Raw genomic sequence first — 9,259 nt, 5'->3', positions numbered from 1 at the left:
CCCGCCTCCCTCACACCCCCGCCTCCCTCACACCCCCGCCTCCCTCACACCCCCGCCTCCCTCACACCCCCGCCTCCCTCACACCCCCGCCTCCCTCACACCCCCGCCTCCCTCCCTCACACCCCCGCCTCCCTCACACCCCCGCCTCCCTCCCACACACCCCCGCCTCCCTCACACCCCCGCCTCCCTCACACCCCCGCCTCCCTCACACCCCCGCCTCCCTCACACCCCCGCCTCCCTAAAACCCCTGCCTCCCTCACACCCCCGTCTCCCTCACACCCCCGCCTCCCTCACACCGCCGCCTCCCTCACACCCCCGCCTCCCTCACACCCCCGCCTCCCTCACACCCCCGCCTCCCTCCCTCACACCCCCGCCTCCCTCACACCCCCGCCTCCCTCACTCACACCCCCGCCTCCCTCACACCCCTGCCTCCCTCACACCCCCGTCTCCCTCATATCCCCGCCTCCCTCACACCCCCGCCTCCCTCACACCCCCGCCTCCCTCACACCTCCCTCACACCTCCCTCACACCTCCCTCACACCCCCGCCTCCCTCACACCTCCCTCACACCTCCCTCACACCCCCGCCTCCCTCACACCTCCCTCACACCTCCCTCACACCTCCCTCACACCCCCGCCTCCCTCACACCCCCGCCTCCCTCACACCACCGCCTCCCTCACATCCCCGCCTCCCTCACACCCCCGCCTCCCTCACACCCCCGCCTCCCTCACACCTCCCTCACAACCATGGCCTAACTCTTCTCATCTTGTACCATTTCTCATTCAAAATTATCTACTACCAGAAACTTTAGTAGATTATTAGGCAACAGTTGCAAGTGATTGTAACCCTTCACCGCCGTCCACTCCAGGCACGCTAAGGCTCCGGCTGTGGCGGGGAACCAGTCAACAGCTCCGGCTGTGGGGGGGAACCAGTCAACAGCTCCGGCTGTGGGGGGGAACCAGTCAACAGCTCCGGCTGTGGGGGGGAACCAGTCAACAGCTCCGGCTGTGGAGGGGAACCAGTCAACAGCTCCGGCTGTGGGGGGGAACCAGTCAACAGCTCCGGCTGTGGGGGGGGAACCAGTCAACAGCTCCGGCTGTGGGGGGGAACCAGTCAACAGCTCCGGCTGTGGGGGGGAACCAGTCAACAGCTCCGGCTGTGGCGGGGAACCAGTCAACAGCTCCGGCTGTGGGGGGGAACCAGTCAACAGCTCCGGCTGTGGGGGGGAACCAGTCAACAGCTCCGGCTGTGGATTCACTCACTCACCATCACACACCTGCTGGCTGGTAGTGAGGTGCTGAGGGAGTCACTCACCATCACACACCTGCAGGCTGGTTGTGAGGTGCTGAGGGAGTCACTCACCATCACACACCTGCAGGCTGGTACTGAGGGAGTCACTCACCATCACACACCTGCTGGCTGGTAGTGAGGTGCTGAGGGAGTCACTCACCATCACACACCTGCAGACTGGTAGTGAGGTGCTGAGGGAGTCACTCACCATCACACACCTGCAGGCTGGTAGTGAGGTGCTGAGGGAGTCACTCACCATCACACACCTGCAGGCTGGTACTGAGGGAGTCACTCACCATCACACACCTGCAGACTGGTAGTGAGGTGCTGAGGGAGTCACTCACCATCACACACCTGCAGGCTGGTAGTGAGGTGCTGAGGGAGTCACTCACCATCACACACCTGCAGGCTGGTAGTGAGGTGCTGAGGGAGTCACTCACCATCACACACCTGCAGGCTGGTACTGAGGGAGTCACTCACCATCACACACCTGCTGGCTGGTAGTGAGAGTGCTGAGGGAGTCACTCACCATCACACACCTGCTGGCTGGTAGTGAGGTGCTGAGGGAGTCATCATCACACACCTGCTGGCTGGTACTGAGGGAGTCACTCACCATCACACACCTGCAGGCTGGTAGTGAGAGTGCTGAGGGAGTCACTCACCATCACACACCTGCTGGCTGATAGTGAGGTGCTGAGGGAGTCACTCACCATCACACACCTGCTGGCTGGTAGTGAGAGTGCTGAGGGAGTCACTCACCATCACACACCTGCTGGCTGGTAGTGAGAGTGCTGAGGGAGTCACTCACAATCACACACCTGCTGGCTGGTAGTGAGGTGCTGAGGGAGTCACTCACCATCACACACCTGCTGGCTGGTAGTGAGGTGCTGAGGGAGTCACTCACCATCACACACCTGCTGGCTGGTAGAGAGGTGCTGAGGGAGTCACTCACCATCACACACCTGCAGGCTGGTACTGAGGGAGTCACTCACCATCACACACCTGCTGGCTGGTAGAGAGGTGCTGAGGGAGTCAATCACCATCACACACCTGCAGGCTGGTACTGAGGGAGTCACTCACCATCACACACCTGCTGGCTGGTAGTGAGGTGCTGAGGGAGTCACTCACCATCACACACCTGCAGACTGGTAGTGAGGTGCTGAGGGAGTCACTCACCATCACACACCTGCAGGCTGGTAGTGAGGTGCTGAGGGAGTCACTCACCATCACACACCTGCAGGCTGGTACTGAGGGAGTCATTCACCATCACACACCTGCAGACTGGTAGTGAGGTGCTGAGGGAGTCACTCACCATCACACACCTGCTGGCTGGTAGTGAGGTGCTGAGGGAGTCACTCACCATCACACACCTGCAGGCTGGTACTGAGGGAGTCACTCACCATCACACACCTGCTGGCTGGTAGTGAGAGTGCTGAGGGAGTCACTCACCATCACACACCTGCTGGCTGGTAGTGAGGTGCTGAGGGAGTCATCATCACACACCTGCTGGCTGGTACTGAGGGAGTCACTCACCATCACACACCTGCAGGCTGGTAGTGAGAGTGCTGAGGGAGTCACTCACCATCACACACCTGCTGGCTGGTAGTGAGGTGCTGAGGGAGTCACTCACCATCACACACCTGCTGGCTGGTAGTGAGAGTGCTGAGGGAGTCACTCACCATCACACACCTGCTGGCTGGTAGTGAGAGTGCTGAGGGAGTCACTCACAATCACACACCTGCTGGCTGGTAGTGAGGTGCTGAGGGAGTCACTCACCATCACACACCTGCTGGCTGGTAGTGAGGTGCTGAGGGAGTCACTCACCATCACACACCTGCTGGCTGGTAGAGAGGTGCTGAGGGAGTCACTCACCATCACACACCTGCAGGCTGGTACTGAGGGAGTCACTCACCATCACACACCTGCTGGCTGGTAGAGAGGTGCTGAGGGAGTCAATCACCATCACACACCTGCAGGCTGGTACTGAGGGAGTCACTCACCATCACACACCTGCTGGCTGGTAGTGAGGTGCTGAGGGAGTCACTCACCATCACACACCTGCTGGCTGGTAGTGAGGTGCTGAGGGAGTCACTCACCATCACTCACCTGCAGGCTGGTAGTGAGGTGCTGAGGGAGTCACTCACCATCACACACCTGCAGGCTGGTAGTGAGGTGCTGAGGGAGTCACTCACCATCACACACCTGCTGGCTGGTAGTGAGGTGCTGAGGGAGGGAGTCACTCACCATCACACACCTGCTGGCTGGTAGTGAGGTGCTGAGGGAATCAGTCACCATCACACACCTGCTGGCTGGTAGTGAGGTGCTGAGGGAGTCACTCACCGTCACACACCTGCTGGCTGGTACTGAGAGTGCTGAGGGAGGGAGTCACTCACCATCACACACCTGCAGGCTGGTAGTGAGGTGCTGAGGGAGGGAGTCACTCACCATCACACACCTGCTGGCTGGTACTGAGAGTGCTGAGGGAGGGAGTCACTCACCATCTCACACCTGCAGGCTGGTAGTGAGGTGCTGAGGGAATCACTCACCATCACACACCTGCTGGCTGGTACTGAGAGTGCTGAGGGAGGGAGTCACTCACCATCACACACCTGCTGGCTGGTACTGAGAGTGCTGAGGGAGGAAGTCACTCACCGTCACACACCTGCAGGCTTGTAGTGAGGGAGTCACTCACCATCACACACCTGCAGGCTGGTAGTGAGGGAGTCACTCACCATCACACACCTGCAGGCTGGTAGTGAGAGTACTGAGGGAGGGAGTCACTCACCATCACACACCTGCAGGCTGGTAGTGAGGTGCTGAGGGAGGGAGTCACTCACCTGCAGGCTGGTAGTGAGGTGCTGAGGGAGGGAGTCACTCACCATCACACACCTGCAGGCTGGTAGTGAGGGAGTCACTCACCATCACACACCTGCAGGCTGGTAGTGAGGTGCTGAGGGAGGGAGTCACTCACCTGCAGGCTGGTAGTGAGGTGCTGAGGGAGGGAGTCACTCACCATCACACACCTGCAGGCTGGTAGTGAGGGAGTCACTCACCATCACACACCTGCAGGCTGGTAGTGAGGGAGTCACTCACCATCACACACCTGCAGGCTGGTAGTGAGGTGCTGAGGGAAGGAGTCACTCACCATCACACACTGAACAATCATGTTATAGCAACACAACATGTGTGGTTCACCATAGATCCTGCTATACAAACCTGCTCATATTTTTGGAAACGGTAACCAGCAATTAAGACAAAGGTGTGGAATACCTTTATGTATACCTCCCCTTTATCTGACGTATACATAAGTTGTCTGACTTATATGCCCATGAATACTTCCATTAGATATAGTATTCGTGGACTTCTCTAAAGCTTTTGATAAGGTAACACAAAAGACTGGCAGGGAGATGTACAAGCACATGTAAACAATGGTAGAACACTAGAATGGTTGAAATAAACAAAGCAATGTTGTACTAAATGGAAAGTAATCCATGTGGAGAAATGTGATGAGTGAGGTACCGCAAGGTCAGGTCTTGGGGGCCCACCTTGTTGGTCCCGACAATAACACGACGACAATGTTACAAACCATCATATTTACAGCACCACTAAGATCTATGGTAATGTGGGAAGCCAAAACAGTAAAGCGAGGCCTTACAAAGAACTCCACCTGCACTCCACTAATGGCTGGATGACTGGCCAAAGACAAATGGTGTTTAACATTGACAATACAAGACCTTCCACGTTGAACACTAGAGCGCGCGCCACAACTACCAAGTCAACAGCACTACACTGTAGAAGACAGGCGGAGAAAGGCACCTTAGAGATGGGGGCTCGCGGGTAAACTATACCAACCCACCGCCCGGAAGAAGTCATTTGATCTTCCCTCTTGTTGAATCGTTCCCTACAGAAGATGCTGTCCACCTCGATGATTTCATTCAGTGGAATACGGAACTATGATGGGTTGAGGCTGGCTCCCGCGGTGTGTAGAGTGCGTGTAGTTGAGGTGCTGGTGAGGGTGGTTGTGCCTGGGTGGGTGGCCACACTGGCCTTGGACAAGGTATTGTCACCAGAGGCTGGTGTACCTCTCACGTCACACTGCTCGCTCCCTCTCCTTCACTCTCCTCTCAACACCCACACAACTTAATGAACTGTTAACGTTATGAAGACAAATAATCTTCATATAGTTATGATTATGCTTTACACAACGGGTGTGAGAGAAGAATATGCTGAAGCATGTGTCATCATCATCATCATTGGCCTTATAAAGGTTCACTGGAGCATAAAGTGTCAGCCACGACGGGGACACCAAGCTCACGTGATCTGGATCAAACATTACACTCTATCAGTTCATCAAATAAGATTTAATAAAGTTCTTACTGGCGAAAAATTAATTATAATCTAATCATAACTTTTTGTTTTTTACACCTTCATTCTGACGTGTTCAGTCAAGATCCTACAATTATGACTGGAATTGTTCTGATCCAACTGGAGCTGTCTTTTACTGGTAATGAGAGCCAGGGGGGGGGGGGGCCTACGGCTCCCCGGAGCTATCCAGGCTGATGGGGATGGTCCTGACTTTTTGGCATCAGTCGATGTGGGTGGAGTTCTGGGCCTGCCGGGGACAGCGGCCGGAATCTGGACCCCTCAGAGAGGCACGAGGAGCGGTGGCCCATAGAAGTGCATATGTGATGTTGGAGCATTCTGTGCCTGCCGTCGACCGGGACGGGCACCCAGAGGGGTGAGCACCTCAGGACGGGCCTCTATTATTGTGAAACCATAAGGAAATAAGTGGACAGAACTCCCCAATTGAAAACGAGCAAATGAGCATGACGACGCATGGGCCGTGCTGCGTGTCTGCGCAGCTCCTCCCTCCCCTCCCCTCCCCGGGAGGGGGAAGGGGGAGCCCCGGAACTCAGCCCAGGCGATCCACGCCTCAGTTCCTCAGCTGATGGGGGTTTGATGTGGTTGACCAGACCACACACTAGAAGTTGAAGGGACGACGAAGTTTCGGTCCGTCCTGGACCATTCTCAAGTCGATTGTGAGAATGGTCCAGGACGGACCGAAACGTCGTCGTCCCTTCAACTTCTAGTGTGTGGTCTGGTCAACATACTTCAGCCACGTTATTGTGACTCATCGCCTGCGTTTGATGTGGTCCTTGGCTCTGGGGTTGGTCACTTCGGGTGATTCGTTTGCTGAGTTCTCAGGGTTTGGCTCTCCTGGCGGTTCACATCCGGGCGGGTGTCCAACGTCCTGGGGGACAGTCTGTCCCGGTTTGTTCCCCTGTCCACGGAATGGACGGTCGATGGCGACTCATTCAGTTCGCTCTGTCTAAAGTTCGGGTGCCCGAATGTGGACCTCTTCGAGTCGGCGAGGTCGAGGCGTCTTCCGGTTTATGTGGCGCCCTTCCCAGACCGCGAGGCTGTCGGGATCGATGCCTATCGGCAGGACTGGTCGAGGTGGGGGTTCCTGTACCTCTTCCCTCCAGTTCAGCTGTTGCTCCAGGCTGAACCTCCTGGCTCGCTAGGAGATTTACCAGGGTACGAGTAGTAGTCTTGGTCCTGTGGTGGCCGGCCCAGCTGTGGTTTCAGGCTCTGCTTGCCCGGTGTCCGAACCCGGAGGTTTTTCCCCGGCTCCGCCTCTTTCAGAAGATCGGCCCAGTCCATTACGAGACTGGTTCACTCTTCTCCTCGAGCCTTCGTGTTTGATATTTTTGATTTGAGTTTATCACCATTTATATGGTGATCGGCTTCATTGATGGTGTCCCACTTGCGCCAGTGTGAAGTTTCCTGGTGGTCCTTCTGTTTCTTTTTGACTCTTCGTCACTGTACAGTGGGGCCTCCACTTATGATGCTAATCCGTTCCCAGAGACGTATCGTAGGTCGAAACTAATTTTCCCATAAGAAATAATGGGAATTAAATTAATCCGTTCCACACTCCAAAAAATTTACCTAACTTCAAAGTAAGTTTTATAGGAGCCGGTCGGCCGAGCGGACAGCACGCTGGACTTGTGATCCTGTGGTCCTGGGTTCGATCCCAGGCGCCGGCGAGAAACAATGGGCAGAGTTTCTTTCACCCTATGCCCCTGTTACCTAGCAGTAAAATAGGTACCTGGGTGTTAGTCAGCTGTCACGGGCTGCTTCCTGGGGGTGGAGGCCTGGTCGAGGACCGGGCCGCGGGGACACTAAAAAAGCCCCGAAATCATCTCAAGATAACCAAAATAACCCCGTCTACACCTTCCACACCTCCACCCCGTCCACACCTTCCACACCTCCACCCGTCTACACCTTCCACACCTCCACCCCGTCTACACCTTCCACACCTCCACCCCGTCTACACCTCCACCCGTCTACACCTTCCACACCTCCACCCCGTCTACACCTTCCACACCTCCACCCCGTCCACACCTTCCACACCTCCATCCCGTCTACACCTTCCACACCTCCACCCCGTCCACACCTTCCACACCTCCACCCCGTCTACACCTTCCACACCTCCACCCCGTCTACACCTTCCACACCTCCACCCCGTCTACACCTTCCACACCTCCACCCCGTCTACACCTTCCACACCTCCACCCCGTCTACACCTTCCACACCTCCACCCCGTCTACACCTTCCACACCTCCACCCGTCCACACCTTCCACACCTCCACCCGTCTACACCTTCCACACCTCCACCCCGTCTACACCTTCCACACCTCCACCCCGTCTACACCTCCACCCGTCTACACCTTCCACACCTCCACCCCGTCTACACCTTCCACACCTCCACCCCGTCCACACCTTCCACACCTCCACCCCGTCTACACCTTCCACACCTCCACCCCGTCTACACCTCCACCCCTCCACCCGTCTACACCTTCCACACCTCCACCCCGTCTACACCTTCCACACCTCCACCCCGTCTACACCTTCCACACCTCCACCCCGTCTACACCTTCCACACCTCCACCCCGTCTACACCTTCCACACCTCCACCCCGTCTACACCTTCCACACCTCCACCCCGTCTACACCTTCCACACCTCCACCCCGTCTACACCTCCACCCCGTCTACACCTTCCACACCTCCACCCCGTCTACACCTTCCACACCTCCACCCCGTCTACACCTTCCACACCTCCACCCCGTCTACACCTTCCACACCTCCACCCCGTCTACACCTTCCACACCTCCACCCCGTCTACACCTCCACCCGTCTACACCTTCCACACCTCCACCCCGTCTACACCTTCCACACCTCCACCCCGTCCACACCTTCCACACCTCCACCCCGTCTACACCTTCCACACCTCCACCCCGTCTACACCTCCACCCCTCCACCCGTCTACACCTTCCACACCTCCACCCCGTCTACACCTTCCACACCTCCACCCCGTCCACACCTTCCACACCTCCACCCCGTCTACACCTTCCACACCTCCACCCCGTCTACACCTTCCACACCTCCACCCCGTCTACACCTTCCACACCTCCACCCCGTCTACACCTTCCACACCTCCACCCCGTCTACACCTTCCACACCTCCACCCCGTCCACACCTTCCACACCTCCACCCCGTCTACACCTTCCACACCTCCACCCCGTCTACACCTTCCACACCTCCACCCCGTCTACACCTTCCACACCTCCACCCCGTCTACACCTCCACCCCTCCACCCGTCTACACCTTCCACACCTCCACCCCGTCTACACCTCCACCCCGTCTACACCTTCCACACCTCCACCCCGTCTACACCTCCACCCGTCCACACCTTCCACACCTCCACCCCGTCTACACCTTCCACACCTCCACCCCGTCCACACCTTCCACACCTCCACCCCGTCTACACCTTCCACACCTCCACCCCGTCTACACCTCCACCCGTCCACACCTTCCACACCTCCACCCCGTCTACACCTTCCACACCTCCACCCGTCTACACCTTCCACACCTCCACCCCGTCTACACCTTCCACACCTCCACCCCGT

The sequence above is a fragment of the Procambarus clarkii genome, chromosome 19 (assembly GCF_040958095.1).
Source record: "Procambarus clarkii isolate CNS0578487 chromosome 19, FALCON_Pclarkii_2.0, whole genome shotgun sequence".
Taxonomy (NCBI): domain Eukaryota; kingdom Metazoa; phylum Arthropoda; class Malacostraca; order Decapoda; family Cambaridae; genus Procambarus; species Procambarus clarkii.
The sequence above is the reverse complement of the archived record's forward strand: the minus strand, read 5'-3'. Positions refer to the sequence as shown.